Here is a 23,833-nt window from a genome sequence, read left to right as displayed (position 1 = left end):
CACTGCGGACCAGGAAGTGTCAGATTAGGACGATCTGCCTAGTAACAGCCATTTCTGGTAAGTATAAAAATGTAATAAAAAAAATTCAATTTTTTTTTGTAGCCTTTTTGGCTTTTTTTTTTAGGGTGTACCTCCGCATTAACCGCTTAACGACCGCCGCATGTACATATACATCTGCAAAATGGCACGGACACGTCGCTGCCTTTCCGCAGGTCGGGGTCCGATGCGTCGGTCGGTAAGCCTCAGGGAGCGATCCGGGATGAGGGCGCGGCTATTCGTTTCTAGCCGCCCCCTCGCGTTCGCTCCCCGGAGCTGAAGAACGGAGAGAGCCGTATGTAAACACGGCTTCCCCGTGCTTCACTGTGGCAGCTGCATCGATCGTGTGTTCCCTTTTATAGGGAGACACGATCGATGACGTCAGACCTACAGTTGTAAACACACACTAGGTGAAACAGAACTCCTTCAGCGCCCCCTGTGGTTAACTCCCAAACTGCAACTGCCATTTTCACAATAAACAATGCAATTTAAATGCATTTTTTGCTGTGAAAATGACAATGGTCCCAAAAATGTGTCAAAATTGTCCAAAGTGTCCGCCATAATGTCGCAGTCACGAAAAAAATCGCTGATCGCCGCCATTAGTAGTAAAAAAATAATAATAATAAAAATGCAATAAAACTATCCCCTATTTTGTAAACGCTATAAATTTTGCGCAAACCAATCGATAAACGCTTATTGCGATTTGTTTTACCAAAAATAGGTAGAAGAATACGTATCGGCCTAAACTGAGGAAAAAATAATTTTTTATATATGTTTTTGGGGGATATTTATAATAGCAAAAAGTAAAAAATATTGCATTTTTTTCGAAATTGTCACTCTATTTTTGTTTATAGCGCAAAAAATAAAAACCGCACAGGTGATCAAATACCACCAAAAGAAAGCTCTATTTGTGGGGAAAAAATGATGTCAATTTTTTTTGGGAGCCACGTCGCACGACCGCGCAATTGTCTGTTAAAGCGTCGCAGTGCCGAATCGCAAAACCTGGCCTGGGCATTTAGCTGCCTAAAGGTCCGGGGCTTAAGTGGTTAAAGAAAGATTGCACGCACCATATGAACAACAGATGACATATGTGAACAATTGAAATAGAGAATATGACAAATGTCAGATGTTTCCACCCTGCCTGCCTGATGTGTGTCCTGTGTGCCAACCTCAATGCCATGTCTGCCATGTCTCCTGTGTGCCAACCTCATTGCCATGTTTCCTGTGTGCCAACCTCACTGCCCTGTCTCCTGTGTGCCAACCTCACTGCCATGTTTCCTGTGTGCCAACCTCACTGCCCTGTCTCCTGTGTGCCAACCTCACTGCCATGTTTCCTGTGTGCCAACCTTACTGCCCTGCCTGCCATGTCTCCTGTGTGCCAACCTCACCGCCCTGCCTGCGATGTCTCCTGTGTGCCAACCTCACTGCCATGTCTCCTGTGTGCCAACCTCACCACCCTGTCTGCATGTCTATTGTGTGCCAACCTCACCACCCTGCATGCCATGTCTCCTGTGTGTCAAGTTTACCAACCTGTCTGACATGTGTCTTGTGTGTGCCAACCTCACCACCCTGCCTGCTATGTGTCCTGTGAGGGCCCTCCTCTGACACCTCTTATCAGGACTTCACCCCTCTGTGTGCTCCTCTACATGGAGGATCCTCTGTGTGTTCCCCTACATGGGGGACTCCTCTGTGTGCTCCCCCTACATGGGGAACTCCTCTGTGTGCTCTCCCCACATGTTTGCATACTCTGACAACCTCCTGTACCATTTCCGCATTCTCTGACCACCTCCTATATCCTGTGTGCATCCTCTTTCCACCTCCTGTATCCTGTGTGCATCCTCTGTCCATCTCCTGTATTATGTGTGCATCCTCGGACCACCTCTTGTACCATGTCTGCAGCCTTTAACCATCTCTTGTATCATGTCTGCAATCTCTGTCCACCTCCTGTATCCTGTATGCATTCCTCTGGCCACCTAGTGTACCATGTCTGCAGCCTTTAACCATCTCTTGTATCCAGGGCCGTTTGAAGGAATTTGGGGGCCCCAAGCAAAATGGACATGGAGGCCCCCCCAACCATGTTCTTTTTACATCCCCCGGCCCCCTCCTCCCTCCCTATGTTGTTTTTATGCCCCACCCCCTGGGGGCCCCTGTATTGTCACATTCTGCTGCCTATCGTAGAATGCTGCAGAAGTCACGTGGTGGACAACTGCGCATGCGCAATGCGTTCCAACCGCAAGTGCAAAGCGTTCCACAGGATTTACGACACTACCCTTCAGTGAAACCATCACAATTTGTCACGGAAGTGACATATTAGCATACACAGAGCGAGGGGAGAGAGAGAGAGAGACACACATTCAGAGCGAGAGAGAAATAGAGATACTGAGATACATTCAGAGCGAGAGAGGGATACAGATATAGAGATACTGAGAGAGAACCGGGGCTCAGGGAGGGGATTACCTCCCCTATGTGCATTACTTCCCTTATATAAAATATATGTACACAATCTCTCTCTGAATGTATCTCAGTATCTCTATATCTATATTTCTCTCTCGCTCTGAATGTGTGTCTCTCTCTCTCTCCCGCTCCGTGTGACAAATTGTGATGGGTTCACTGGAGTGTAGTGTCGTAAATCCTGTGGAACGCATCGCATTTGCTGTTGGAGCGCATTGCGCATGCGCAGTTGGCCGCCACGTGACTTCCGCAGCATTCTGCGATAGGGAGCAGAATATGACAACACACCCCCTCCCCGCCCGCTACATTACATTTTTTTATAAATGATAGGTTACAACATGTCAGCTTATGTACAGTACTTGTGTGCTCTGTTTGTAGCCAGAACCTTTCCAACACAACCAATTCCGAGTATTCTATAGCTCCAGCACAAAAATCAGACAACTACAGACAACTCCAGTGGTAGAGAGCCCCTTAGGGTAACACTCACAGACATCACATGAGATTTGCACAGCAGTGAGGTGCGAATCACATGTGATGTTTGACATTGCAGCAGTGTGAATCAGACATTAATGTGCCCCCTCTTCTACTGTGGTGTTTGAGGGAGATTCATAGCAACCAGGCATGCAGAGAAAGCAGGGACAGGAGGTGTGCAGTCTGTGAGGCTAAAAAACGAGCCATTGCAGTGACCTCTGTTATCAAGCCCAAGTAGAGGAGGGGGGAGAGCACGGGGGAGTATCAGAGAGGCACCGTGGAGTGATTGTAAAAACATCAGACAGAGAGACAGTAGCTGGCTGGAGCGGACTTCACCTCCATTATCAAGCACAGGGAGAGGAAGGGGGAACGCGTGGGAAGGATCAGAGGCTTCTGTCAGGGACAGGCTGGATCCCCGTGATAAATCAAGTGTACTCACTCACTGCCAGCACGGTTCTTCTACTTGCTGTTATGCCCAAAGGAGTGCGGGAGGGAGGGAGAGAGAGAGAGAGAGAAGTTAGCAGCCAGTGTGCAGCTGCCTAGGAAAGCTTCAGATCACATGGAGACGAGTGAAGACCAGTCCCTGCTAAATGCCACTGGGCGCCGGAGGAGGGGCGGGGCCCCAGAGAGTTGTACAGCACTAAGCGCGGGCTTCCCTCCTGACCTGTCTGATAGTGAGTGACATCACTGGTTACTAGACGCCAAGCGGGGCGGCCCTAGCAACCAGTCCAGGAAATGCAGTGGCTGCGCTGGCTGACAGGCTGTGTCCTCCATTGAAACTGTACAGGACCAGGGACAAACATAGGCACCCTAAGCGGCTGCACAGCGGCAAGGTAAGGGCCCGTCCTGCTGGGGCCCCTGGCCAGCTCGGGGGCCCCAAGCAGTTGCTTGCTTTGCCTGTTGTGTTCCGACGGGCCTGCTTGTATCATGTCTGCAATCTCTGACCATCTCTAGTGAGGCACGGAGCCAACTGCAAGTAAGCGTAGGGCCGGCATGACAGGGTTAACAGAACCCTGGTAGCTGGGGGGGAGGAGGAGCAGGAGCGGTGGGAGGGGAGTTTACATATATCTCCCACCAGCCAGTTTCCCGGGCAGACAGGCGTGGGGGAGCAAAGTTGCACGGTCTGTACAGCCTGCAACTGGGATTTTTCTGCACAGCAAGCGTTGGGACACAGGTAGGGGCGGCGAGATGGCAGGGATTGAAGCCCTGTTTGCACAGCTTAGGGCTGAGGCGGCGGTGCGGGGGGAGGACTGGCTGCAGCGTCAGCTGGGGACACTTCTCCCTCAGAACGGGGCAGCAAGCGGCGCGGCGCCGTCGGGGCCTAACCACACGGGCCAGGACATTATTCAGAGCGGTGGGGAAGCAGCGCTATCGGGGCCCAGTCACACCGGCCGGGGGACCGCGCGGTCGCGCTCGTCGCGCCCCCCCCGCAGATATTCACCCAGCCCATCCCCTTGTCAGCAGCGGTCGGAAGGCGGCAGGAACAGGGCCCCATCGGGCCCCCCCGCAAAGCGTGCGGCGGCGGCGGCGGCTACAAGGGTCATTGAGGGCCCGGCAGGGGGGACCAGAAGCACCCAAGGACAGAGGGGGGGACGGCCGGGGGGCTCAGGTGCGGCGGCCGTGCCCGCCCGACGTGTGGAGCAGGTGGAGACGGGCCCGGTCAGCAGGCCTCGGCGAGAGGGATCCCAGATTACGGTGGCTAGCCCCTCAGCTGCTGCGGCTAGCCACTTGCAGGAGGCCCAGACGGCGAGGGGGAGCAGGCAAGAGGAAGACGGCAGCAGAGTTAAGATGGCAGGAAAGCGCCGGCAAAATCCGCTCACGGGTCCAGGGCCCGCAGGGAGAGCGAATCCGGCCCTGGGCCTTCGGCCGCCGGGACCGAGCTGCCCGGGGGGTCATCATCGGGGGAAGAGGGGTTGTGCGAGGACCAGTCGGATGGGGAGCTGTCCGGTTCGGAGGAGGAGGTCGTGCCCAGGACGGTGCCTACAGCGAGGGTTTCCAGACGATCGGCTGATGGGATTGCTTCCACGCAGCCCGGTAAGTCCTTTTCCACATTTGTTTCAAATTTACGGTGTGATGATGTGGTTGTGGGGGGCCGGGTGGGGGGGGCCCGGGATAGGTTGGTGGTGCCCGCGGTGGCTGGGGGCAGTGCGATATCTTCCCAGGTTACGGACGCACAGGTGGGGAATCCTGGGGTGGATGCGGGGTTGCAGAGATTTTTGTCGGGGCTGGAGGCGTTGATTAGCCAGCTAAAAGGGGGGGACAGACCCCCCGCGGGCCCAACCGCGGCTTGGGGGCCGGGAGGGGGGGCTGCGGCGGCTGCGGCAGCTGCCCCAACGGCGGTAGTGGTGACTGAGAAGGAGGCGAATGGGGGTGGCTTGGGGTCAGGACTGGCGGCGCAGGCGGCAGGGACTGCCGAGCCGGCAGGGGCCGCAGGCAAGAAGCGGGATTTGGTGCGGTTAGCGGATGAAGCAAAGGGGCAAGTGTACACTTGTTATGATGCGCCGCTGGGGGCACATTTGAAACAAGAGGTTCGGGAAAAAATCTGGAAGAGCGAATATGTGGAGATATTCGCTTTGTTACCGTTGGAGAAATTCAACTTGGATAGGGTGAAGCCAGAGGACTCCAAAAAGGAGGACGAGGAAAAGCGGAGATATCGGCTCATACCTCGCACGTTTGCGAATTGGTCGCAGGCTTATTCTATTTTGGCCAGCGTGATTGGCGAGAAGAACCCCGAACACTGTTCGGCGCTCTTCAGCTACCAGGAGGCGATTAGCGAGGCCTATCGTTGTTATGGGGGCACGGGTTGGCTTCGTTATGACGAGCAATTTAGGCAACGTCGGGCGATTAGGCCGGACATTCGGTGGGACGCGAAGGACATTAGCCTTTGGATGCGGCTTATGACGGCTCCGAGGACGTCGGCTCCGTTTTTTCAGGGGGGGGCCGGCGGGGCCTCTTCCCTGGGACAGTCGGCCGGAAAGAAAAAGGGGGTTTGTTGGCAGTTCAACGAGGGAAACTGCAAATTCGGAGGGTCGTGCCGGTACAAGCATGAGTGCTCCGGGTGTGGGGGTAATCACCCCTCTTCCCGCTGCTTCAAGCAGGGCAAGGGCCGTTCCGGAGATCCTTCAGGCAAGAGGGAGCACGCCGGTGATGGTAAAAAGGATGCTGCCGTTTCTCGGTAGGTATCCGGACAGGGCGGCTGCCCAGCTCCTGGAGGAGGGTTTTACAGTTGGTTTTCGTATCCCTGCTAATTTGACCGTGATTCCGCCAATGTCCAAAAATTTACGTTCAGCTAGGCAACACTCGGAAGTGGTTTCTGAGAAGCTCCGTAAGGAGGTCGGGCTGGGCCGAATGGGTGGCCCGTTTGAGTCCCCTCCGTTAGCAGGCCTGGTGGTTTCCCCGTTGGGGGTGGTACCGAAGAAAGAACCAAACAAGTTCAGGCTCATACACCACCTCTCCTTCCCAAAAGGGGGGTCGGTGAACGATGCGATTAATGCGGAGGATTGTTCATTGTGCTACACTTCGTTCGACGCGGCGGTGAGTTGGGTTAGGCGGTACGGCCGGGGGGCGTTGATGGCCAAGTCGGACATCGAGGCGGCTTTCCGGCTGTTGCCTGTGCACCCGGACAGCTTTCGGTTGTTGGGGTGTCACTGGGAGGGCGAATTCTATGTGGACAAGTGTCTGCCCATGGGTTGCTCAGTGTCCTGCGCATTATTCGAACAGTTCAGTTCTTTCTTGGAGTGGGTGGTACGAGACGTGGCGGGGGTGGATTCGGTTATCCATTATCTGGATGACTTTCTCTGCATTGGACCGGCGGGGTCAAAGGTTTGCGCGGTTTTGTTGGCCACGCTGGAGCACATAGCTGAGCGTTTTGGGGTGCCACTGGCGCCCGACAAAACGGAGGGGCCTAGGTCGGTCATTCAGTTCTTGGGCATAGTTATCGATTCCGAGGCTATGGAATGCAGGCTGCCGGTGGACAAGTTGGAAGGCCTCAAGGCGGAGGTCAGGGGGATGATTGGCATGCGTAAGGTACAACTGAGAGCGCTGCAGTCGCTCTTGGGGAAGCTCAACTTTGCCTGCAGGATCCTCCCGATGGGGAGAATTTTTTGTCGGCGTCTGTCGGCCAGCACGGCGGGGGTTAGGTTGCCTAACCACTATGTAAGGCTGGTGAAGGAACACAGGGAGGACCTGTGGGTCTGGCACTCTTTTTTAGAGGCCTTTAACGGAAGGGCCTTGTGGATGTCGGGCCCGGTCAGCAATTTTGACCTAGAGCTGTACACAGACGCGGCCGGGGGATCAGGCTTTGGGGCCTTTTTTCAAGGACAGTGGAGTGCGGGCCCCTGGCCTCAGTCCTGGCTGTCTGCGGGTTTTACAAAAAACTTGGTGCTGCTGGAGCTGTTTCCAGTGGTGCTGGCGGTTGAGTTGTGGGGCACGTCTTTCCGGGATCGGAAGGTGCGCTTCCATGGGGATAACCTGGGGGTCGTGCAGGTGATAAATCGCGTGACCGCGTCTTCTCCCCCAGTGATTCGGCTCCTGAGACACTTGGTACTTCGGTGTCTGCAGCTGAATGTGTTTGTTTATGCGGTGCATTTACCGGGGGTTGAAAATGTCATGGCTGATGCTTTGTCTCGGTTCCAGTGGGACAGGTTCCGGGAGTTGGTGCCGGAAGCAGAGGAGCGAGGGGTCCCCTGTCCGGAGTGGCTGTGGCAGATTCCATTGGAATCATCTCCACCTGGATTAAAAAATCGGTGAGTGCGGGTACTTGGGCGGCCTATGAAAAAGTATGGGTAGAATGGAGTAGCTTGGTAATGGAATCTGAGGTGCACCTTTCGGGACCGGAGGTGAGGACATTGGTGTGGTACTTTTTGTCCAGAAATATCGAGGCAGGAGTGTCTCAGTCGGTATTGGATAAGAAGTTGGCCGGTTTGGCGTTTTTATTCAAGTGGCAGGGGTTGCCAGATTTTACAAAGGATTTCTGGGTGCGCCAGGCTCTGAAAGGGTACAGGAAGCAAGGGCGGCGGCTGGACACGCGCCGCCCGGTGTCTTTCGACATTTTAAAAGGGTTGATGGATAGGATGGGTACAGTGGGGTCGTCCGGTTTTGAAGTTACGTTGTTTCGCGCGGCATTCGCACTGGCATTTTTCGGGGCGTTTAGGATAGGCGAGCTGGTGAGCCCGTCGAAAATGGTCCAAGGGGGCATCGGACGTTAGTTGGGCCCCGGAGGGGGTCACGTTGTGGCTCAGAAGGTCCAAAACGGACCAGAGGGGCAAGGGCAGAGCGGTCCATGTGTTCCCGATCGAAGGATCGGAACTTTGCCCAGTGGGGCTGGTCCGGAAATATCTGGACATCCGCCCGGCGGTTGGGGGCACTTTTTTGGTACACGAAAATGGGGCCCCGCTGTCGAGATATCAGTTTGTGGCGGTGTTTAGGAAGTGTTTGGGGGAATTGGGCCTGGTTGCAAGGGAGTTCTCGGCTCATTCATTTAGGATTGGGGCTGCTACGGAGGCGGCAAGGAATGGACTAGGGGAGGACGCAATAAAGAGGATAGGAAGGTGGGAATCGAGGAGGTTTCGTTCATATGTTAGGCCGCAGCTGGTGGCAAATTTGCGTTGAGGGATTGGGAGATGATGTTGGGATAAGGGGAAATGAGTTGGATGACTGTTTTGAAACGTGGGTGTCGCTGTATTGGGGGATGTGTTAGTTATTGTTGTTGCTTACTGTCTTTCAGGTACTGGACCTTTGTTGGTCTGGATTTTGGGCCACTCTTACGTGGTTCGGGGGGAAAAACGGGCGGAGGCGCGCCCGTCCGGTCGGCAACTGGGGATTTCGAGACAGGAGGCGAGGGTACGGTGGTTGGGGGTCCCCGGGATGTTATGGAGCAGAGTTGTGCCGGAGGTACACAAATGGGCACGTTTGGACAGACCTCCGGAGGTGCTAGTGATTCATGCTGGGGGCAATGATCTTGGGGTGAGATCTATGCTGGAGATAGCGCGGGATATTAAATTTGATTTTCAGCGGCTCCGGTTGTCTTTCCCGGAGACGGTAGTGGTGTGGTCGGACATGGTGGCTAGGACATCGTGGAGGATGGCGAGGTCGGTAGACGCGGTGAATCGTGCGCGCAGGGAGCTCAACAGGAATGTGGGGCGTTTTGTGCTAAGGAACGGGGGGCTGGTGGTTCGGCACCCGGAATTGGAGGTTGACCCTTGGCGTTACCTCAGGAGTGATGGTGTTTACCTCACGGACGTGGGGATTGACATGTGGGCGTTGCGCCTAGAGGAGGGGGTACAACAAGTAATGAGGGTGTGGAGGTGCGCCCGAAGGTAAGGTGTTACCTTCGGGTGCTGGTGGCGGGTGTTTTTCGGACTTTGCAGGAGAAGATATTACCCCAAAGATGGACACCAGTACCCAGTGGTGGATGGTTTCTGAAGGGGTTTCTAGTTCCCAGTCTACTAATGTAGCTGGAAGGTTGGTGAATTGGGGGCACTGCGGTCAACGGTCGTCTTTGAGCCAGTTTCGGCTTGAGGCCTATGACCAGAGGTTAGGACACCGCAGTGCCAAATAAAGAGTTACAAGTTTAAAAAGTTAAAGTGTGAACAAGTTTAGTGGTTAGTGGGTCCTGCAAAGTCCAACACCATTTAGGAGAGGTATTATCTCAGGAATTTTACGTGTTTGTTGTTATGTTATTGGTTATTTATTATTTAAAGAGTATTTAAAATAAAGGAGGCTGCTACGGCCAGTTTTTACTCCAACATTAAGTGGTGGTCTCATTATTTATTAAGGGGGTTAATGTGGGGTATTAACTGTAAAAGGGTCTTAGCGGTCAGGGTGTATTCTGGTATACCATAGTCAAGTGAGGCACGGAGCCAACTGCAAGTAAGCGTAGGGCCGGCATGAAAGGGTTAACAGAACCCTGGTAGCTGGGGGGGAGGAGGAGCAGGAGCGGTGGGAGGGGAGTTTACATATATCTCCCACCAGAGTTGTACAGCACTAAGCGCGGGCTTCCCTCCTGACCTGTCTGATAGTGAGTGACATCACTGGTTACTAGACGCCAAGCGGGGCGGCCCTAGCAACCAGTCCAGGAAATGCAGTGGCTGCGCTGGCTGACAGGCTGTGTCCTCCATTGAAACTGTACAGGACCAGGGACAAACATAGGCACCCTAAGCGGCTGCACAGCGGCAAGGTAAGGGCCCGTCCTGCTGGGGCCCCTGGCCAGCTCGGGGGCCCCAAGCAGTTGCTTGCTTTGCCTGTTGTGTTCCGACGGGCCTGCTTGTATCATGTCTGCAATCTCTGACCATCTCTAGTGAGGCACGGAGCCAACTGCAAGTAAGCGTAGGGCCGGCATGACAGGGTTAACAGAACCCTGGTAGCTGGGGGGGAGGAGGAGCAGGAGCGGTGGGAGGGGAGTTTACATATATCTCCCACCAGCCAGTTTCCCGGGCAGACAGGCGTGGGGGAGCAAAGTTCCCACCCACCCTCCCTAGTTTTGAGGTAGAAAATATGGATTGATGGTACTTGATAATTTGGTACGTGTTTTGGGTGCTGTTTTTGTGTTTGTTTCTTTACAGGTGAGGATTACATCGTCGTGGCAGTGGCGGGTGTTTTTCGGACTTTGCAGGAGAAGATATTACCCCAAAGATGGACACCAGTACCCAGTGGTGGATGGTTTCTGAAGGGGTTTCTAGTTCCCAGTCTACTAATGTAGCTGGAAGGTTGGTGAATTGGGGGCACTGCGGTCAACGGTCGTCTTTGAGCCAGTTTCGGCTTGAGGCCTATGACCAGAGGTTAGGACACCGCAGTGCCAAATAAAGAGTTACAAGTTTAAAAAGTTAAAGTGTGAACAAGTTTAGTGGTTAGTGGGTCCTGCAAAGTCCAACACCATTTAGGAGAGGTATTATCTCAGGAATTTTACGTGTTTGTTGTTATGTTATTGGTTATTTATTATTTAAAGAGTATTTAAAATAAAGGAGGCTGCTACGGCCAGTTTTTACTCCAACATTAAGTGGTGGTCTCATTATTTATTAAGGGGGTTAATGTGGGGTATTAACTGTAAAAGGGTCTTAGCGGTCAGGGTGTATTCTGGTATACCATAGTCATGTCTTTTCTCATGTCTGCAGTCTCTCAAGGTGGAGAGACTGCAGACTCACTCTTGGAGTGATTTGTTCTATGCAGGTGGAGTGTGGGTAGGAATCAAGAGTGAGAGCGCCGCCGGGATGGGGATTATGGGAGGGATAAGACGTGTGTGGACTGTGGAGAGGAGACTATATGATAAAACCAGAGCCACCAACTTGGAGCCAACTGACTTAGCCCTGCACGGTGCTCCTGAGAGGAGGCCAGTGACAGCACCATTAAGCCAGTCTAAAGGGGGGGGGTCACTGATGTAAGGGGGGAGTGAATACAATGATGTAAGGGGGCACTGATATGAATGTAGCGCTCACCCCCGAAGGAGCCGCTGATTAGTTTTGGGACCGGCTTTCTAAGTTACCTTCTTGACTTTGTCTAGGGGTGACTTCTGTGAGTGCAAGTAAAGTAGGGTGACCAGACATCCCCAGTTTCAGGGGACAGTCCCCTGATTGAGGACACTGGCCCATATTCTTAAAGAAGTTCCGCCGGCATATATGGAGATGCGCGGCGTAAGTGTAAAGATGCGCCGTCCTATCTATGCGCCGCAGTCACAGAACCAGATCGGCCAGAAACAAGGCTGCTCCCGTCCGTCCTAACTCGTTTAAGTTTACGCGGCGTAGGCGCATATTTCCGCTGAAGGCATCCTACACGGCCATAGAATTAGTATTCAAATATGCAAATGATGTACATAAGCAGATTCCCGAACCTACGCGCGATCAACGTAGGCTACGCGATGTGCGCGTAAGACGAATGTCCAGCTGAAAGTTACTCCTCATAAAGCTCGGTTAACTTTGCTCCAGACCTGAGTAAGTCAGCTTGAAAGCAAATACAGCAGCACCATCCCTGACGAGCTGAGCAACCACACTTATTAGGACAACACATTCGTATGCCAACATGCCAGGGGCAGGCGAGGTCTTAGCACTACTAGTGTATGCAGAGGCAGAGGAAGAGGAAGAGGCAGAGGCGCGTAGAAGGAGGAGGGCACGTAGGAGGGCACGTGAGAGGGTATACCCACAGCGCATTAGCCTCTTTGGCATGGCTGATGTGGAGGTGTATCGGCGTTTCAGATTCAGCCCTGATGCCATCCTGGAAATTACCACAGCCCTGCAGGATGACATCACCAGCCCAACACAACGCTCACATGCAGTGCAGCCACTGGTGAAGGTCCTGGCAACATTGCATTTCCTGGCCACTGGTTCTTTTCAAAGAACAAGTGGAGACGTGATTGGGATATCACAAACCAGCATGAGCAGATGTGTGCACCAGGTTGTCCCCGCAATCCTGAGACGCATGTCCCACCACATCATCAGACCCACCCAGGAGGTCCAGCGGCTGAAGGTAATGCGTGAGTTCTGCGAAATTGCTGGATTCCCACGCACCATCGGGGCCATTGATTGCACCCATGTGGCAATACAGCCCCCCCATGAGACACAGCACATTTATATTAATAGGAAGCACTGGCATTCCATCAATGTCCAGGTGATCGTGGATGCCCATGGCCTCATATGGCACGTCCGTGCCAAACACCCAGGATCCAGCCATGACAGCTTCATCTACCGTCAAAGCCACATCCCAAGACAATTTGAAGAGAACGCGTATGGGGACAGCTGGCTGGTTGGTGAGTGACATGGGTGTCAGGTATGACTGTCCCCCCCATGATGCAGACATCACGAGGGGCACATGCATGACTAACATCCTCCTGTCTTTTCCCTTCCAGGTGACTCGGCATATGCACTGGGACCCCATCTAATGACCCCATTCCGGAACCCACAAACCCCAGGAGAGGAAAACTACAATGCTGCACACATACGCACCCGTGCAGTGGTGGAGCGCACCTTTGGCCTCCTGAAGTCCCGTTTCCGATGCCTGGATAAGACTGGGGGTACCCTGCTGTATTCCCCAAACTTCGTGTGCCAGATCATCGCTGCATGTTGCGTGTTGCACAACTTTGCAGTGAGAAAGGGCCTGGAGATTGATCTACGTGATGACCTGACCCCACAACCAGACATTACCCCCTTAACCGAGGGTACCCCGTCTTCTGAGGGATCAGCAATCAGGAGATGTCTAGTGGAACGAATCTTTGAACGTTAAAAATACACATTAATCATTGCACAATGAAAATGCACGCATGCACACCACTGTGATCCCTAGCACACACACCCCACATGCACATCCCATTGGATTAGACCGAAGTACACCGCACGGTACTAAGGAGCAGCAACGCCACGTCAAGGCCCCAATGATGTTGCTGTCCATTCATACACCTTTCACACTGACCTGGGGAGAACTTATCCCCAGCGACCGAGGGTGACACCCCTTACTGGCAGGAGTGTCACCCCCCCACATTCACACACCATTCACACTGTACTCTGCACTACTTTGTGCAGCAGCCAAAAAAAAAAAACTTAACCAGAGCACAAATAATAATAACACTCTTAATCAGAGCAGAAATAATAATAACACTCTTAATCGGAGCAGAAATAATAAGAAAGCTCTTAATCAGAGCATAAATAATAAAATAAACTCTTAATCAGAGCACAAATCTGAAAATAAAAAATCACTGGCCCCGGCGCGGACTGCGCCTGATGCCCAGGTTCCTGGCCCTCACTTGCCTGGGGGGAGCCTCATTTGGGGGTAGAGGAGCATCCCCAGGTGCCTCCCTGGCTGGCTGTCTGCCCTCTAGAGCCACTGCTATGCGGGTGAGCAGGGCCTCCTGGCAAGCAGTCTGGGCCTGAACAGCCTTCCGCAGGCACCTGACCTCCCCCACAAGTTTGGCTGTGGTGTTATGCAGCTCACCCAGGCTGGTAATTGTGGCTGCAGAGTTTCCTGCCACATCCTGTAGAGCATCGGGCACTGCTCCAGAGGAGGACAGGCTATTATTCAGCCGCCTCAATTCCTCCACAATGTCCCCCATATGGCGGCTCTGCTGGTCCTGCTGCCTGGCCAGCTTTTCGTGAAGCATTCCTGCCACACCCCTTGTTTTGTGGGTCGCCTTCCTGGGGACAGGAGTGGCTGGGGCCCTTGAATAGGGGGAGGGCCGTGAGGGGCTGGTGATGAGGGGGATGGGACGGGAGGGGCTGGAGAGGGTGTTTGAAGACCCTGAGGGGCTGGAGATGCGGTGTTGTTGTGATGGTCCGGGCACCTCATGCGACTCCTCTAAAAATAAAAACACCTCCTGCTCGCTCTGGACCACCTCCTCTTCATTGCCCACCACCTCCTCATGGGCAATCTCCTCCTCAACAACCTCCTGCGCGGAGGACTGCCCACTCCCCTCCAACAAAGCCTGTTGGCTTCCCAGGGGGTCAGCCACTGAAGCAGGCTGCTGGGGGGATGGTGTTGGACGGACACTGCCAGCAGTAGACGGCCCAGCTCCCTCCTGCACACCTGTGGATGACACAAAAAATTCACATGTTGGTGGACCCACACACTTGTCACATGTCCCCCCCCCCCAAACATGCTACACACCAGATAGAAGATAAAACACACTTACCTGTCCTCATGGGCGGCTCACTTGAGTCATGGCCCTCCAGGCCCTCCACCTGCTCCCTCTGCAGGCAGCGGGCTATCACTTCCTCCTCCTCTGTAAGCCGGATCGGACAGGGTGGCCCACCTCCAGTGCCCCTGGCATGTTTAGCAATGGTGGCCATTTTATTTCGGACCACACCCCGCAGGTCATTCATTTTCTTTATTATGTCCTGGGGGGTCCTCACCTCATGGCCAAGGGCATTGACCTGTGCCGCCACTCTTTTTAAAATCTCCTCCTTTTTAATTTTGCTCGTGCTGCCACTATCAGCACCATGGAGCCTGGCATCAAAACGCTCCATTGCTGAGACAATAACTGCCCTCTCAGCATGGCTGAAGTTTTTTTTTCTTCTGTCTTTCCTTGGGCCTGGCATAGCAGCAAAGTGTAAACTCCAAAAAAACAGGAAATCCAAGGGAGTCACTTTGCACTAGCTGGGCGGATGTGCTGAGGCTTTTATACACTGGGCCGGCCCAACTCAGCAGGGATTTACGCCTATTGTCATTGTGCGCATGCGCAGAGGGCGGGGCACGTCCGGCGCACGCGCCGTTCGGTCTGGACATCATTTGCATGGAGTCACGGATCATTATAATGCTTCACGCCCACATCCCTCCTACCGTCACTTGCGCCTACTTACGCCGACACATTTAAGTTACGCGAGCGCAGCGTAGGACGCATGTGGTCCGGGAATATGGTCCGGCTCTCGCCAAGTTAAGCCGGCGGTGCGCATCGGAGATCCACTACGCCAGATTAAATATGCGCCAATCTACGAGAATATGGGCCACTGTCCCCGGACCAAGTCTGTCCCTGGTTTTGTCCCCAGATTGGATTTAATAGGGGGCAGGGGCAATTTCAAAGAAAGTCAGTGCAGAATTAAAATAAAAAAATTAGAATTACACCCCCCCCGCTCCGCCGTGCCTACTAGCATAGGGGGGTTGTATTTTTTCCATTATCTGTGCCCCTTTCTGATGATCATGTGCTGGTCCGAGCGGAGGGAATATTTCTTCAGTTTCGGGGCGCATGCCCATTCAGGTCCGCTCAGATGTTATTCTGCCTTGGCTCAAATCCTGGTCAGCCACCTGCCTATCTCCTTGCCTTCGCTGGCGGAGTGATCTTCCTCCGCTCCCCACCCAGTAGTAGCCGGGGCCCGAAGAGTAAGACTTGACAGGCTGTGAGGCGGGCGGCGATGGGCAGAGAGTCGCTGATTGTTGCCATTACTAGTAAAGAAAAAATATGTCCCCGGATTTCATTTAAAAAATCTGGTCACCTTAAAGTAAAGAGCAAGTGTCCAGACACAAATTCAGTTTTTAAATGCTTTATTCCAAGGCCCAACCTGGCCAACATCAACATGACACACGATAGAGAAGGTTGATGAGCGTAGAGGAACTTTTAGTATCAGGCCTTGGATATTCAGAGAGAGCAAGCCTGCTCTCAGTAATGGTGTAGCTCAATTCGTCGCCACCCCAATCAGGGTGGGTAAAGTGCCCCCGGACAGGCAGTTATCTCAGGCCTGGCAGCCGGAGCGTCACTTATAAATCACTGGGAGGAAACAGACCTCTGCCACAGGCCTGACTCAAGGCCTCTGCCACAGGCTGGACAATTTTGGATTTGTGATAAAAACAGTTTGAGCAAATCCTCCCAGTCAGTTCAATCAATGTCACCCACGGACAGCTTGAGCATACCTGTCATACGGTGTGGTGACCGGATCCCCGATGGTTCGTCTGGGCCTCCTAGACAACCTCTAGTTCTGGGTTCTCCCGGGCCAATCCCCCATCGCACAGCTCCCAGCTTAGGATCCTCTCAGCAGAAGGCAGGAACCCAGCAAGTCGCTGGGGCCCCTTTCAATAGTAGGAAGAGGCTCCGCATGGTACACGGCCTCAGCAAGCAGAACCCGCCAAAAGCGGCTGCCCCAGATATATCCCCCCCCAGCATGCCCAACTCGGGAAGAACTCCTCTGATTGGCTGCTGGGAGCAGGTGGGTCTGCCAGAATCCCTCTAGCGCCAACTGCTGCCCAGGGGTGTTAACGTACCCCTGGAGCGCAGACTGACCTACAGGACAAATTCTGGAATGGACAGCAGCCTGAATTTCCATAATTTGTGAATGGGAATAAAACTAAGCCTCCCATTCCCCACTAACTTTTGTGTAGCGCCCGTACTGAAAGTAGGGGGGCGCTACATGAAGGTTTGCCCTTATATGCAGAAGATGGTCTCTGGTCACAAGAGTCCCCCCTCCCCACATCAGAGTTCCTGGAATTCCCCCTTACAGTGAAAGTGAACTCTTATGTAAAGGGGAATGCTGCAGAGCATGATCTAAGGGGGAACTCTGATGTAAGAGGTTCTCTGGTCACCAGAGACCACCTTATATCAGAGTCCACTGCATTCCCCATTACATCAGAGTTCCCACTTACATCAGGGTTTGCAGAGTTCCCCCTTGCACTGTAAGATTAAAAGGGATAGAGGCCCAGAGACATGTCCAGGGTACACGGAGGATACATGGGTTAGATTAAAAGGGATGGAGGCCCAGAGACATGTCCAGGGTACACAGAGGATACATGGGTTTGATTAGAAGGGATGGAGGCCTGGAGACATGTCCAGGGCGCACAGAGGAGGCACCCATTCCTACTAATCTAACCCATGTATCCTCTGTGTACCCTGGACATGTCTCCAAGCGTCCATCCTTTCTAATCTAACCCATGTATCCTTTGTGTACCCTGGACATGTCTCCGGGCCTCCATCCTTTCTCATCTAACCAATGTATCCTCTGTGTACCCTGGACATGTCACCATGCCTCAATCCTTTCTCGTCTAATCCATGTATCCACTGTGTACCCTGGACATGTCTCCGGGACTCCATCCTTTCTAATCTAACCCATGTATCCCCTGTGTACCCTGAACATGTCTCTGGGCCTCTATCCCCTTTAATCTTACAGTGCAAGGGAGAACTCTGTGAGCCCTGAAGTAAAGGGCAATGCTGCAGACCCTGATGTAAATGGGAACTCTGATGTAAAGGGGAATGAAGTGGAATCTGATATAAGGTGGTCTCTGGTGACCAGAGCACCAATTACATCAGAGTTCCCCTTTGTGTCAGAGTTCCCTGCACTGTAAAGGGGAATCCTGCAGACTCTGATGTAAAGGGGAATGCCAGGAACTCTGATGTAAGGAGAGGGGCGGTGTCACGTACCTGATGGGAGACTGAAGTGACGAGGTCGGCCTCTATTGTATCTCTGGCCCTGGTACCGCTGGAGGTGAAACAGTGGACACTGAGGAACAGGAGGAACACGAGTACCTGCAGATGTAGACCCAGACAGCAGTAGCGGGAGATGCGAGCCGGGATGAGTGGGAGGACCATGAGATCACGGAGAATAGCAGTACACCGAGGATCAGCCGGGGTTAAAGAGGCACTCCGCTGGAGCAGTGACACTGGGACGTCAGATGATGTGAAGCGCCCGGAAGACTTGCAGCAGGAGTCGCAGGACCGAAGTTGCAGACACTCGGAGGTTGCCAAGGCGCAACACAGGAAGCAGATGCAGGTTCATACAGATAGCCGGGTCAAGTGGTAGGCAGGCAGCGAGGTACCAGGCAGCCGGCGGAAGCAGCATCAGGTGGATAGCCAGGATCGGAAACCGGTAATCAGAGCATAAGCACAGTCCAGGAACTGGGTCAAGGCAAGCCAGGTTTAGCAACAGAAGACAAGCAGTATCAGGTAATAGCTGAAGAGCAGTCAGCAAGGATCTGGGGTCAGGGCACTTCCTTAAATAGCCAGTCTGGCGCCAATTGGCGCTAGATGCGCGCACTTGCGCGTGCACGTCATCCGTTGCGCATGCGCATTGGCACACCAAAGTATCTCAGAGCGCCCGTGTGCCCACGCACATGCGCATTGGTGCGCCTAAGCAATTTAGGGCGCCCGTGTGTGCCAATGCGCCAGAGAGCGCCTCGGACGGAAGGTAACAGTTCTTTTACATTGCCCCCCCCCCTTACGGGCAGCTTCCGGATGCCCACCAGGGGCCTTTTCTCAGGATGAAGGTGAAGATAGGCCCGAATTAACTGTGGAGCATGTACGTTGGAGGAAGGTTCCCATGAGTTATCTTCGGGACCATAGCCCTTCCACTTGATTTAAAACTGGGTTTGACCCATTCTTTTCCTGCAATCCAGAACGGTTTCGACCTCAAATTCCTCTTATCCTTCAGCAAGCAAGGGAGCTGGGGCTTCGGGTTCACGATTAGGGAAAGGGTTAGCAATGGATTGTTTCAAGAGGGAAACGTGAAACACTGGGTGAATCCTCAAACTTCCCAGCAGGCTAAGGTCAAAGGCAACAGCATTAATCTTCTTCTTAACAGAAAATGGGCCAATGTACCTTGGTCCTAATTTCTTAGAGGGGCAAGCCAACTTTAAGTTTGCAGTGGAAAGCCACACTTTATCCCCTGGTTGAAGGTCAAGGTTACCTCTTCTCCTCCTATCGAAGAACCTTTTGTTATTTTCCTGGGCTTTAGTGATGGTTTCCTGCAAGAGTTGGTTGTTGAACCTCCAGAAGCCCAGACGATCCTGTACTGCTGGGACTGAGGATTCCTGGGGAGCATCAGACAAAAAGGATGGGTGGAACCCATAATTGGCAAAAAAGGGGGTTTGTTTGATTGCAGAATGTATAGAATTATTGTATGCAAACTCTGCTAATGGCAAAAGAGAGGCCCAGTCATCTTGTGTGAATGAAGAAAAACAACGCAGAGACTGCTCCAGAGTCTGTTTTTTCCTCTCTGTTTGCCCGTTAGTCTGTGGATGATAGGCAGATGACAAACAGTGTTTAATGCCCAGAGCTTCACATAAGGATTTCCAAAATCGGGATGTAAATATCACCCCACGGTCAGAGGTGATGTTAGCAGGAATACTGTGTAGGCGTACAACTGCTTTGATAAAGGAAGAGGCAGTTTCTGCTGCAGAAGGGGTACCTTTCAGGGGCACAAAGTGGGCCATCTTAGATAGTCGATCCACAATTACAAAAATGGTGGTAAACCCTTCGGAAGGGGGTAACTTGACAATGAAGTCCATAGTGATCATAGACCACAATTTGTCCGGAACAGGAAGGGGTTCCAATAGGCCCCAATTCTTAGCCCTATCAGATTTATTCCGAAGACACGTTGTGCAAGATTTAACACAGTCCCTGCAGTTTTGTAGAAAGTGGGGCCACCAGAAGGAGCGATGGACCAGATTTGAGGTCTTATAGGCTCCAAAATGCCCTGCCAAGGGGTAGTCATGGCACATGTAAAGAACTGCCGTTCGTAGGTGCTCAGGAACAAAAATCTGCTCACCGTGGTAATAGAGCCCTTCCTTTAATTGAAGGTGGAGTTCCAGAGGTGGAGGATGGTTCTGGACTGCTGACTTGGTTTGCGAGATGAGATCACTCTGTAACAAAAGAAATTTCTAAGCAGGTAAAATGGTATCAGTTTCAGCGGGAGCCTCAGTGCCTCAGTGTCTCGGAACATATGGGAAAGGGCGTCTGGCTTCCCGTTCTTAGACCCTGGCCGATATGTAATATGGAAGCAGAATCTTGCAAAAAAAAGAGCCATCTAGCCTGGCGGGGTCTTATGCTGCGTACACACGGTCGTTTTTCGGCATGAGTTTTTCCAACTTCATCATTAAAAACGACGTTGCCCACACAACATCGTTTTTGAAAAATGATGAACAAAGCGCAGTGACGTACAACACGTACGACGGCACTCTAAAGAGGAAGTTCTATTCGCCTTTGGGCTGCTTTTAGCTGATTCCTTGTTAGTAAAAGACGATTTGCGCCTTTTTGTCTGTTACAGCGTGATGAATGTGCTTACTCCATTATGAATGGTAGTTTTACCTGAACGAGCGCTCCCGTCTCATAACTTGCTTCTGGGCAGAAGCCGAAAAACGATGTGAAGCCCACACACGATCATTTTAAATGACGTTTTAAAAAATGACGTTTTTTTCATGCCGAAAAACGTCCGTGTGTACGCGGCATTAGTCTCTTGGCTGTTCCTAAATATTCAAGGGGCCGGATACAGGTAGATTGGCGCATCCTTATTCCGGCGTAGCGTATCTCATATGCGCTACGCCGACGTAATTTTGAGAGGTAAGTAAAGTATTCACAAAGCACTTGCTCGTTACATTGCGCCGGCGTACCGTAAATTTGAAGGCGCAAGCCGGCGTAAGTGTAAGTGGGTGTGCCCTTATGCAAATGATGAGCTGAACGTGGAGCAGTGGATTACACCCGGCGTATCATAGACGGAGCATGCGCAGTCACGTGGACGTATGATCGCTTCACAACTACGCTGGCCCAACTTCCTGGGATACGCCGGGCCACCGGCTTACGCCGAGCGCATAAATACGCCCAGACATGCGCCCGTCCGTCGCAAAATTACATCTGCTTCCCCCCCCCCCTGAGCAAGGTAATTTTGTCTGGAGATGGCACCTCCTCAAGTGGGCAAGGAGAAGAAAAGGAAGCACAACTTTAATCCTGCTGAGATGGATATTATGTTGGCGGCCCTCACTAAATATGATGCCAACCTGCATGGTGTCAAAAGTGCGAATACCACCAAGGCACAGAGGAGGGAGATTCTGGCCAAGATCGCCCTGGATGTCAATGCCATTGGCAACGAAACCGGCACTTCTGATGACATCCAAAAGAAGTTGAATGATATGCGACGTCAAGTCTGGGACAAGTTGGCCCTCATTAAAAAACATGCCAGGGGCACAGGAGGAGGACTAGCCTGTTCATTGCGTTTGACACCTGCGGAGGAGATTATCGCCAGGTGTCTTTCCCAGGAGCAGGTGGAGGGCGTTGAGGGATACGACTAGACTGATCGGGACTTGAGGACAGGTAAGTGTGTTTTATCCTCCATTCAGTGTGTAGCATGTGAGGGGGTGTAAGGCAACATGTGACAAGTGTGTGGGTCCAACAACATGTGATTCTTTTGTGTCATCCACAGATGTGCTGGATGGAGCTGGGCCGTCGTAGGCTGTTGTGCGACCCACACCATCCCCGGAACATACTGAGGCTCAGTCGGACCCCCTGGGAAGCCTAGGCATGTTGGTGGAGGGGAGTGCCCACACCTCTGCTCTTGAGGTTGTTGTGGAGGAGTCCATTGATCACCACCAGGAGGATTCGATCTATTTAGAGGAGGCTTCCACCATCCCTGGACTCTCAACCACCTCCCCGACCATCAGGTCTACCCCATCCAGGGTAACCCCATCCAGGGGATCCCCATCCCGGTCTTACCTGTCTGGACGGGACCAAGCCTCTCCTTCCCCCAGGAAGGCTCTAAGGAAGACGAGGGGTGTACCCAGAGCCCTGCAAGAAGGGCTGCAGAAGGAGCAGGGCCAGCAGACCCGCCATATCGGGGCTATGGTGGGTGACCTGCGGCGTGTGGCGGACAGCCTGGCCTCCTCGACCAAGTCCCAGGCTGCATGTACAGCGACATTGCATCAGTCCCTCACCCTGCATGCTGATCAGGGCAGCAAAATGACAGAGAAGCTGCAGGATGTGAGCTCAAACTGTGTCGCGATGGTGACCAGGGCCGGCGCTAGGCATAGGCAAGTCAGGCGGCTGCCTAGAGCGCCAGGGTAGGGGGAGCGGCAAAATCCGGATTCCCAGCCACTCGCTGGGGATTCGGATCATTAAAATATCTCCTGGACCTGCATTTTAAAAAACATGCCTTATGGCGCCAGCCACCAGGCTAGGGGGCAGTTGCGCCTGTGGAGACATCGCTTTTCTTAGCCTGCAGTGCCGACCGTAGCAGCGGCGGTGAGATGAGGGGAGAGAGCCGGGACAGCAGCTGGCCGGAAGTGCTGCTTGATTGATGGTGGTCAGTGGAAGTTGAAGTGGCCAGGGTGAGATGGTGTCTGAAGCCCTGCTTGCAAGTCCGTGCTTGCCGCGATGTCCGATTTCCCCTCCTCCCCCCTCCTCCTGGTTGCTTGGGGATCTGTAGTGAGAATGTGAGAAGAGGAGACAGACGGGCAGCAGCGCGGTTCATTAGGTACATTAGTGTAAGCACATGCAGGATGCTCAGTGCTGCAGCATCCTGCACCCAGTCACAAGAAATTAAAAAATGTACTCTGCTTTACTGTGCATTGCACGGTGTACAGAGGGGGAACTGGTTTGTGTGTGTGGGGGGCAGATATATATGTGTGTGTGTGGGGCAGAGTGGAAACTGGTGGGGGGGGCAGAGATGTGCAGGGGGGTACAGTGGGAACTGGTGTGTGGGGGGACATATACAGGGGGGTACAGAGTGGGAACTGGTGTGGGGGGATACGGGTGTGTGAGAGGGAGACAGGTGTGTGGGGGGGTACAGAGTGGGAACTGGTGTGGGGGGCAGATGTGTGTGGGGGGGTACAGAGTGGGAACTGGTGTGGGGGGGCAGATGTGCAGGGGGGGTACAGTGGGAACTGGTGAGTGGGGGACAGGTGTGTGTGTGGGGGGGTACAGAGTGGGAACTGGTGTGGGGGGCAGATGTGCGGGGGGGGTACAGAGTGGGAACTGGTGTGGGGGGCAGATGTGCGGGGGGATACAGAGTGGTAACTGGTGTGGGGGGGGCAGATGTGCAGGGGGGGTACAGAGTGGTAACTGGTGTGGGGGGGCAGATGTGCAGGGGGGGTACAGTGGGAACTGGTGAGTGGGGGGACAGGTGTGTGTGTGTGTGGGGGGGTACAGAGTGGTAACTGGTGTGGGGGGGGCAGATGTGCAGGGGGGTACAGTGGGAACTGGTGAGTGGGGGGACAGGTGAGTGTGGGGGGGTACAGAGTGGTAACTGGTGTGGGGGGGCAGATGTGCAGGGGGGTACAGTGGGAACTGGTGAGTAGGGGGACAGGTGTGTGTGGGGGGGTACAGAGTGGTAACTGGTGTGGGGGGGCAGATGTGCAGGGGGGGTACAGTGGGAACTGGTGAGTGGGGGGGGTGGGGGGGTACAGAGTGGTAACTGGTGTGGGGGGGCAGATGTGCAGGGGGGGTACAGTGGGAACTGGTGAGTGGGGGGACAGGTGTGTGTGGGGGGGTACAGAGTGGGAACTGGTGTGGGGGGGCAGATGTGCAGGGGGGGTACAGTGGGAACTGGTGAGTGGGGGGACAGGTGTGTGTGTGGGGGGGTACAGAGTGGGAACTGGTGTGGGGGGGGACATGTGCAGGGGGGTACAGTAGGAACTGGTGTGTGGGGGGGACAGGTGTGGGGGTTTGTACAGAGTGGGAACTGGTGGGGGGGGCAGAGATGTGCAGGGAGGTACA

The 23,833-nt window shown here is 53.5% G+C and overlaps 1 long non-coding RNA gene across 1 annotated transcript; it reads left to right on the top strand.

Moving 5' to 3' along the window:
• Positions 1–4,753: 4,753 nt before the first annotated feature.
• On the top strand, positions 4,754–9,062 carry LOC120927126. Its single transcript, XR_005747035.1, has 2 exons — positions 4,754–4,992; positions 8,684–9,062. It is a non-coding gene; the product is annotated as an uncharacterized LOC120927126 (long non-coding RNA).
• Positions 9,063–23,833: the final 14,771 nt, after the last annotated feature.

The sequence above is a fragment of the Rana temporaria genome, chromosome 2 (assembly GCF_905171775.1).
Source record: "Rana temporaria chromosome 2, aRanTem1.1, whole genome shotgun sequence".
Taxonomy (NCBI): Eukaryota; Metazoa; Chordata; class Amphibia; order Anura; family Ranidae; genus Rana; species Rana temporaria.
This window is presented reverse-complemented; position numbering and strand designations above follow the sequence as displayed.